Below are 9,994 nucleotides of genomic sequence, written 5' to 3' on the forward strand. Positions count from 1 at the left end.
CAATTTATACCCATCCCCAGACAGAACCTGAAAAGGCCAGGTGCCAGGAGAGCGATTTCAGAGTCATCATCTATGTGTTTCAAACCTCTGACTTCCTCTGCATCCCTTTGTACCTCTAGCAGTAACCATAATCGCAACACAGTTCTGCAAGAGCCTCTCTCGCTATCTTCTGTTTCTTTTTGTGACCTCTGTAGCTTATTACAGAATTTTAGTCTAATGCATACAGGATCACTTCATGATATAAAACATAGTTACATGTTTCCAACAGAGTATATGCTCAGTGCTGTATAATATCCAAAAAATAAACTGAAAGCTCTTTAACTAGGGGATTCTCTACAAAATAGATATCCCTGTGGATCATTGGCTTATAAATTTAAAACAGTTTTGATGCTGTAATGCAAGCCCCAAACACTAGGTAGAGCAGCTAGCACAGAAATATTCTGTTCAAAATAGCAGGTTGAAATGAACATGTTGCACTGTGGTGGAAGGAGAACAGCAAAAGATTTTTAGCATTTTAAGATTTTCCATGAATCTGTTAGTTTTGCTTCATTCTACTTTACTATTTCTACATTAGCACTCAACAAAAGAGGGAGAAAAGTAAAGAAGTAAATTGTACTTCCCCATGATTTCAAAGTAACACATTTCAAAAATTAACTTTTGTTTTCAAACTTCAAGAAGAGGAAAACTACAATGAAAATGGCATTTTTCAATCAGCTGAGAATAAATAGAGAATAAATATATTTTATCTCAGATTGTTTAATTTGCAGATTACAGTGCAAATTACTAAATTTCTAATTATGCTACACAACTAAAAACATTAGCGCTAAGTGTGGCTGCTTCTTATACCCTGTTTCTTGTTCCTTACATTAGTGTAATCTTTTTTTGTCCTAGGACTCATGAATTAGAAAAAAAAAAATCAGCTGGTGAAAAACCCTCAGAGATTATCATCTGCAAAAGAAATTAATAGAAATTCTTCCAAAAGACCTAGAAATTATCTTGGATGAATCAGTCTCCCAATCCATTTTCACAGAAGAGGAATACGATTTCTTGGATAAAACAGAGGACCTCCCCCAAGAGGAAACACTGTTGATTCTGATACAGGAAGTTTTACTTCCAGTGCATGAACAAGGCATCCAAATAGATGATGACAGCATGGAATGTCAGATTGCAAGCAACTGCATTAAAGAAATTGCCTCAGAGAAAGAAATGCTAAAGCTCTTCAGGGATTTATGGAAAATCCTGGCTAATGTGGAAAAAGAACTGTGTCGAATGAGAGGTCAGGGAAGATATCCCTGCTGAGAAATATAAATCTCAGCTGAAAGATAAGATTTTGCAATTACACAGACAGAATAAATGTGATCTTAGTAATGGTTTGACTAGACTCAAATGCTGTACAACATCTACTTGCATTAGAGAAACACTATTTCCTGAAACGGATCAAATTTCAGCTGGATCACACTGATAGAAGGAATTGTTCTGAACCTACAGGCTGAATACAAAGAGAAATGCAAGTCTCTCAGATTAGTTCTGCCACTTCTTTACAGGTTGAGTATTCCATGTGAAAGTTGGGGAAGTCCCAGGAGGCTGTGCTCCCCATGGTTAAAGGCTGCAATACCCTAAAAAGTGGAAGGCAACTCACCCACCTCTCAGGCATCGCAATTGACCTCATGCTAAAAGAGCTTCCCGTTCACCCGATGAATGGACATGTCTGCAACCTCCCACTGCAATGGGTGACCGACATTCTGAACTCTGGGCCAAGCTGAGGCGAAGGACCAAAATGCTGGTTGTGATGATGCTGGGAGTGCAGAGCACTGGGAAATCCACCTTCCTGAACGCCACATTCCAGCGGCAGTTTGCAGTGAGTAGCGGCTGAGGTACGCAGGGAGCCTTCATGTTGCTCCTTCAAGCTAGAGCAATCTTAGAAAAGGAACAGGGCTGTGATTTCATCCTGGTGATGGACACAAAGTATGAAAGCCCCTGAACAGGCCAAGGTGGAAGAGAGTTATCAACATGACAACGAGTTGGCTATCCTGGTGACTGGACTGAACAACAGAACCATTGTTAACATGGTCATGGAGAATGCCACTGAAATGAAAGATTTTGAAAGCTGTGCTCCATGGATTTCTCAGAAAGCAAAGAGCGGGGCATAAATCCCACTGCTAATTTGCGCATCAGAACGTCAGTGATGTTTCTGCATGTGAACAAAACACGAAACACAGGAAACGCCTACAGGAGCTACTGGATTAAGTGATCAAAACTGCAGCAGAGATGAAAAATCTAAATGAGAAAATAAACTTTTCTGATATCATGGAGGATGATCAGGAAAAAACACAGTTGGTACAAGTGCTGCCAGACTGCAATTAAGAATCTTTCTCTCCTGATGAATAACAGCTAACAATGTGAAATGCAACAGAGACTACTGTTTGGAGAACAGAAAATTCTGGAGGCCTTACAATTTTCCCTGTACTATTCTACCAGATTCAGATTTGCTGCCCCACTTTCCAAATATTGTTGTATCAGAAGTGCAAAGAGCCTGAAGAAAAAACTGGAAAGTTGCTCACTCATTTAAGAAATGTAAGGAAGCCGCTCACATTAAAGAGGGTCGCCACCGCAAAATAGCCAATATTCAAGATGACAACATGAAAGTAATTGGAAGGACAGTGGACATATTTTTCAAAGAAGGCTGGAGAAAAGAAAGTAAACTGGAAAACCATGAATTGGATATGCAATTTGAAAAAATTTGGAAAGAAAATTTGAGAATTGGTGCCCCTTTTTTATAGAACCATGAAATTCATGAAAAAATTGAGTTCTATCTGCAAAAAGACTTGGATAACAAAGGGAGTTCAGTCAGAAGAGACGAGCAGCAAAAAGCCTGAGGAATTCTAGAATTAACTCTGTCAACATGAGAACCAAACATTTAGACTTTTGATTGACCAACCAGTGAAACATTGGTTTACAAAAAAACCAAAAACGGTTACAGAAAACAGAAAAAACTGCGGAAACGCTGATAGCCACATGTAATAGTTACATTGAAGAGGGTCTATTTCAAGGTAGACTGATGAACATTTTGCAGGAAATTGTTACATATGTTCAATGAGAAACTTCAATAGGAGGAATTGAAAACACTTCAGACTCCAGTTTGCTCTGAAGTTGATCTGAAGCTTCACATTTTGGGGGAAGCCGCTCACACATTTCCGAAGATGCATGATGATTTTCCCCAAAGAAAATGGTCCTCAGCAATGGCTGGAACAACTGATAAATATAGAGAAATATTGAAGTAAGAGCCATTATTTGAAAAAAGATGCCCAACAACATAGAGCCAAGGACTTCAGTGATCAGTGTCTCCAGCTTGCCTTAATGGCTTATGTTAGCAAAAAACTCGGGCTAGAAATAGCGAATGACTCAGCAGTGGACAGTCTATTGAATGTGCCAGCTGGACTTTTTCTTCAGTTCACTGTGCAGAAGAAGCTGTTTGAACATGAGAACTTCAACTATGTGAAGTTTGTCAAAGCTTGAATACAAAGGCACAGATTAGATTAGTACCAACAGGCTGAGGATTTGGAAGATCCTGAGGAAGAAGTCAAAGCACATGCTTTGGAGAGGATACAGGAAACATTTGCTATGAAATAAACACACAGATATACTCCTAAATGAGATACCGATATGATCGGATGAAGTCACTGGATGGGCAAAAATGAACCATTTTCATCTACTCTTTGCCCCTTTTAGCCTATAGAAGAGGGGCCCACAGTGCTTCACGTGGGCATTCTTGGGTGTGGAGATTGCACTTGAATAAATAGGGAATGAAATATGCAGCCACTACAGTTCTGCACCTAAAGTCTAACAAACTGCCCTTCCGTACAGGATCAGGGATTTGGTTTTAATTGCTATTTTTAATGTGCTAAGCAGGTGCTAGTATGATCGGATGAAGTCACTGGATTTCAAAACAGATTTGAAAAACCCAACTTCACACACACATGTAATTTCATCTATTAACACCATTCATAACATCAGAATAAAAATCTATTTTGTGATACGAGAGAATTTGAGGTTTCTGGAGTGCTAAACCCAGTCGCATTTCACCAGAGCAGTGGTGACAGCCAATACCCATCTAATTCACTCCAAGAACAGGGCAGCTCAACTCATTCAAGTATCAATACCCTCACCCAGACAACTAGTATCTCAGGGTAGCGAACACAATAGCCCAACAAAATGCACTTTATTAGAAGAGCTGGGACAGTCTCATTCCGGATAGAAGATTAGCTGCATTTCTGGCCCAGTTATAATTGGGACAGTGCACCATGATCAGAAGTTAGCAAATCCCATGCCATTAATGGTGCACTTGTAATGCTCCCTCTCCCCTTCCTCTGTCCTGACTCCACCCTTCACCTACAGTCTGTCTCCTCACCTCTGCTCCATTTGGCTCATGCCATCATCTCCTTTCCCTCATTCCCCTGTTCCTGGCGACAAAGCTCTTCAGCGTGACTGGTGGAACTTGCCATCTAGACAGTAACTTGTAGAGCAGCTCAGGGTTCCAGTGCAGAAAGAAACCTACTGAAAAGAACCAGGATTCTAAAAGAAGCTGAAAAAAGGTGCTGCTGGCACAGAGCAGAGAGCAGAACCTCATTCTCTCCCCCATATCCATCAGGAAATAGATGGTCTTGGTGGCTAAAGACTAGGACAGGTGGGTTCTGTTCCTGGTTCTGAGATGAGCATGTGGAATAGTGGAACAGACGTGCTGGGACTAAGATTTCTGGGTTCCATTTCCAGCTCTGCCACTGAACTGCTGTGTTAGTTGGGTAATTTCTCTTAACCTCCATATGCTTCAGTTTGTCGTGTAAAAGAGGGGATCGAGAATCTGACCCACCTCTCAGCAGATTATGCTGCCTAATTCAAGAATGTTCATAACGTGCTCAGAAATACTCTGATTGGAAGACGTTTAGAAAGGGTAAATTGTTAGGATTATTATTAATTTGTTAAGAAGTGTGTTGGGGCAGGGCAGAAACTTTGGTTCCTACAAACATGAAGCTATTCCAGAAGATCTAGAAAGAGAGCTTCAAACAGTTCTGAAGAGGCCTGACACAGGGCTGACTCATCACCATGATGCCTCCAGTCTTGGGAATTAGCTTGCTTGGCTCTCCGGACACTTCCCTCTAGCTGGGGGCTCCCCATGTTTCTCTTTGTTCCTGGCATCCTCCCCAGGACACTGCCCTCCAGCAGGGCCCACTCCAGTGTCTGAGCCCCCTTCCAGAGGTTGGTGTTTATCCTGCTTGCACTTCAGGGTCCTCCCTTCCCAGGACACCCCAATCCCTTCACCCAGGTCTCCTGCACCCCCCTTGCCTCAGTGACCCACTGCCAGTCTGCATCTAGCCCTGAGGGGCAAACTACAGTCTGGAATGGCCACTCAGCGCTGGCAAAGCAGTGTGGACCTGCTGCCCCTGCCTACCATGGCTGCCTCACTACCTCACAAGTAGCCTAAGGCCTTGCTTCAGGCTCTGCAGCCTGGGGCCTTGCTTGGCCACCGCTTCCCCAGATCTGCCCTACCTCCAGGAAGCCACCTGCTTCCCTGGCAGTCAGGCCCCTACTCCTGTCTCTCCACACCACCACTCAGTTCTCCCTCTGCCTCCTGGAGTCCTCCTTTATATGGCCACCAGCTGGGCCCTGGTTAGCTAGAACTGCCTCAGCTGGGGCTTTGCTCGCAGCCCTTGCTCAAGGCTGGGGTTTTGCCCTTAAAGGGCAAGTGCAGGGCAAATGCCCCGTCACAGGCCCATAGCAAAAATTTATTATCCACCCCGTATTAATGCATCCCAGAATCATGTTTGCTTTTTTGGCAGCAGTGTCACATAGTTGACTCATGTTTAACTTGTGGTTCACTATGACCCCTAGATCCCTTTCAGCAGTGCTCCTTCCTAGATCCCTTTCAGCAGTACTCCTTCCTAGACAGTCACTTCCCGTTCTGTATGGCTATGTCTACACTGCACTGGTTTTGCGCAAGACATATGCAAATGAGGCTAAGCGTGGAATATTGCTGAGCTTCATTTGCATGCCTAATGAGCGGCCACTTTTTGCACAAGAGGCTTTTGTGCAAGAAGGAGCTGTCTACACTGCTCCTTCCTGTGCAAAAAAACCCTCTTGCGCAGAGCCATTACACTGCGTATTTTCAGGAAGAATGTCTCTGTGCAAGAGGGGTTTTTTTGCACAAGAAAGAGCCAAGTAGACAGCACTTTCTTGTGCAAAAGCACTTTCTGCAAATATGGCGACTCATTGGGTATGCAATCCCTGCACCTCATTTGCATATCTTATTGCGCAACAATGCTCAGTGTAGACATAGCCTATGTGTGAAATGGAATTTGCATTCCTTTCTCAAAAGAGGAATGAAGTGAAGACGTACCCCATGACTCCCAGCTCTGTGAGGACACCGGCTTCTATGTTTGCCTGTTAGCTGAGCTGTAGTGGGATTGTCAGTTGTGCCCAAGCTCTGACAGGGAATGTGCCCTGAGTTGCTGGAGTTGCTGAACTGTGACTGTGTTGCAGGGTTTGGCTGTCCTGGGCTCCCTCAGGCTATGCCTAGACTGCAGGAATTTGTTGGAGAGACAATGCAAATGAAGTGCTCCTTACTCCTGCTGTCATTCCCAGTGTAGACAGGGCCATTTTGCACAAAAAAATCCCTTTTGCACAAGATCCCATATGCCTCAATAAAGGAGGTACAGTATAGGGGATCTTGCATAAAAGGGGTTTTGCGCTGAATGGCCCTGTCTACACAGCCTTTTTTTCAGCAAAGACTTCTTCCACAAAAAGAATCAGAAGAGACTCTGCAAATGACAGCGGGAGAAATGCTAATGAATGCTTCGTTTGCATTGCCTCTCCAACAAATTCCTGCAGTCTAGAAGTAGCTTCAGTGCCCGCTGGACACCCACTGCCCTGTGCCAGGCATCACACACTCTGGGGGCCAAAGACACGTCCGAGGGGTGGGCAGCATTTGGGAGCCAGCAGGAAGAGGGAAATGAGGACACACTTGTCATGCAGTTTGCCCTCTGATCCAGTTGGTAGCTGTGCTGCAGACAGGAACGTAACCTCAGCCACAGCCCTGGCACTGGGGGCCCCACGCTGGCCTCACGTCTTCTTGAGCTGTGGGGTGCCGACCAGCGCTATGCTGGAGAGCCCCTTCGCATCACACTGCACCCAGCACCCGTCCTGGTCCCGGTGGCTCTGTCCGGCTGTGGAGCGGTGGAGCTTAGATCAGGCTCAGCATCCTTGTGCTGGCCAGGCCCGGCTCCATGTGGCCTGTTGGCAGCTGCCTTACAAAGTAACATCCTGTTCCTGCTTTAGCTGGCGGAGCTGCAGCTGGGCTTTGCCTGGGCTAGGGCCTGACAGGTGCAAACCAAGCTCCAGAGGCGACTCGGGCGGCTCCGTCCCTCCCAGCAGGGGAAAGTTTCAGGTTGGGCTTCGCTGGCTCCGCCCCGGAGCCTGAATGGAACCTTCTGGCCAGACAGAGCCTGGGGGCCGGGCGGCGCCCGAGAGCGACAGCCGCTCTCTGGGGGGGGGCGTGCGCTGGGCGGTGCGCTTGGAACCCAGCGCTGGCTGGCGCTGGGGGGTGAGCCAGCGGGGGGGTGAGCCACTGGCACCCAGCCGAGCACCGTGTGTTGGGCTGGACGGGGCGCGTCGGTCTCTGCTAAATGCCCCCCCACATTCACGCAGGCTGCAAACTGCGCAGGATCAGCATCCTCCCAACCTCCCCTCTCCGCCCCATGGCCGGCGGGTCCAGCAGCCTTCCTGCTTGTGGGGATTTGGCCCCACCCCATGGCCACCCATGGACCCGGGGCCCATTGACCCAGCTGGGATCTGGCCCCCTGTCTCCAGTTGAGCCCCGGGTGCTTGGCACTGCCTGATTGCTGCTCCTTATTCCAGCCCGTGAGTGGAGCCCCCCCACCCTGTGCCTGGCTGGGGGTCTGTGCGGGAGGTGAAACCCTGCTGGGTCCATTTGCCCCGGGGTAAGAGACTGGGGCTTCCACAGTCCCGCCTGAGCAGGCAGCCACTCCAGCCCCATTTCCATGGGGCACTGGTCTGTGCCGCTGCCTGTGGCCTTGTGCAAATGGGCACGGAGCCCTCTCAACCTCCCTGGCACAGGATGATGGACGGTGACTCCCTGTACCCTGACCTGGGGCCCAGCACCAAGAGGCAGGAGAGCAGGTTTCACACGGCAGGGAGAATTACTGCTCCTCGGCCTCGTCTTGTTCGGAGCCTTCCCTGTCTGCCGCAAGGGAAAGGACGGTCAGGGAGCGGTGGGAGCTGCAAAGTGCCCCAGTCACCTTTGTACTGCATTGCCGCTGACACACGTCTCCAGCAAGTCCCAGATCCCCCCACAAACTGACAGAGCAGCTGGGTCTTGCTTAGTGGAGGTTGGTCAGAAAGGGCTTAGGCCCTGCAATAGGGTTCACTCCCCAGGGCAGCGCCACCTGCTGGTTGCCCCAGGAATTAGTTTGCAGAGCTCAGATGCCCTCTTCTGAGGGTGCCTTGTCTGTCAGGAGATCCCCGCCCCCACTCTACAGGTGCTGCAGGGTCTTCTTTATGACTCAGCCATGCCACACACTGGGTGCCCCCTTTCGAGGGGAGGGGCACATATCTCACAATACTGCAAGACCCAGAACCCACCATTCTGGGTCCCACCCCAGGGCTATCAGATTTTGCTGCCTCGTCCTAACTCCCTCCACCATTATTAAGGGCAAAGCAGTAAACACAATAACAGTAGCTCAGCTGCAGAGTGGTGGACTGTAGGAGTGGCTCAGCAAGTTACCCCTGGGTGTCTGGTTCAACTCCTGCTCGAAGGAGAGTGTCTTTTTCCTCCCCTGCTCAGGCAGAGCGAGAGAAGAAAGGCAGCTTTTGTCTGCGTGAGGCTGCTCCCCGAAAAGCAGAGCGCCCTGAGCCCACCGCAGCCAGCTCCCCAACAGTCACAGCCCCCACCCCTGGGAATTTCTGTTGTCCCTCAGTGGGACCCACCGTGCATGGAGGGGAGGGGGCAGGGCTAGGCCAAGGGAAGGTTCTGCCTCCTGCCTTCCTTCCCAGGAGCTTTCCAGTACAAGCCAGCTGTGGGTGTCCGCGCTGCCCCGGGCCTGGCTGTGGGATGGGAGAAGAGTTACCTGGGCGGGGGGGCTGGTCTCTGGATGGAGGCCTGAGTGTATTGTGATGTCATGTGTGACAGCAACAAAGATTGTGGCTGCAGCGTTCTTGTCCTGCCTCCAGTCCAACTGGCTGGCAACGGCCGGCGCCCAAGGATCCGAGAGACGAGAACTGAGCCTCTGTCAAGAGCCTCAGGCAGCCGCTGTCCCCGCGGGCGCTGGAGAGAGGATGAGTCTGTACAGAAGGTAATTCCCGGAGCCTTTCCCAGCCCACCGCAGAGATTGGTGCCTCCTCGGCCTAGGGACGGGTGGGGGCTGGGGCTGCAACAGGCGCTTCCCAACACTCCGTTTTGATTTGACTCAGAGCATCTTCCCCTCTCCTCCTGCCTCAGCCTTTCCCGCGCTCCTGAGGCAGATGGGGATGATTTTCTCTCACTGCTGACTCGTGGGGGCGAATTTCCATGTTTCTTACCTAACGGGAACATCACAAAACTTGAGTAGAATTTGGGTTTATGTCTCCATGATGCTTATTCCTCTTGGAGGTGCCCCTAATGCATCCCCGGCCCTCAGGGTGGGCAGAGAAATGTTTGGTCTCAAGTAATGATTGTCCAATATCCGTGTGTTCGGACAACATCCAGCTCAGAATGTGCAGACTTGAAATAACAAAGTGCCATTTGAATGACAGTGAAAATGATACCGCTCTACTGCCAGGGCCAGGCTCTCATGTGGGTAGTTCTCTCAGAAATGCAAAACTCCATACAAATTCCTCTCTACCCCCTCCAGACTATAAAGTATCTCTGTAAATAACCAGTGAGGTTCCATTCTAGGCAACGGATTGAAATAAACTGCTACCTCATTTTGTCATGAGTCTTGGGTGT

The sequence above is a fragment of the Pelodiscus sinensis genome, chromosome 12 (genome assembly GCF_049634645.1).
Source record: "Pelodiscus sinensis isolate JC-2024 chromosome 12, ASM4963464v1, whole genome shotgun sequence".
In the NCBI taxonomy this organism is placed as follows: Eukaryota; Metazoa; Chordata; order Testudines; family Trionychidae; genus Pelodiscus; species Pelodiscus sinensis.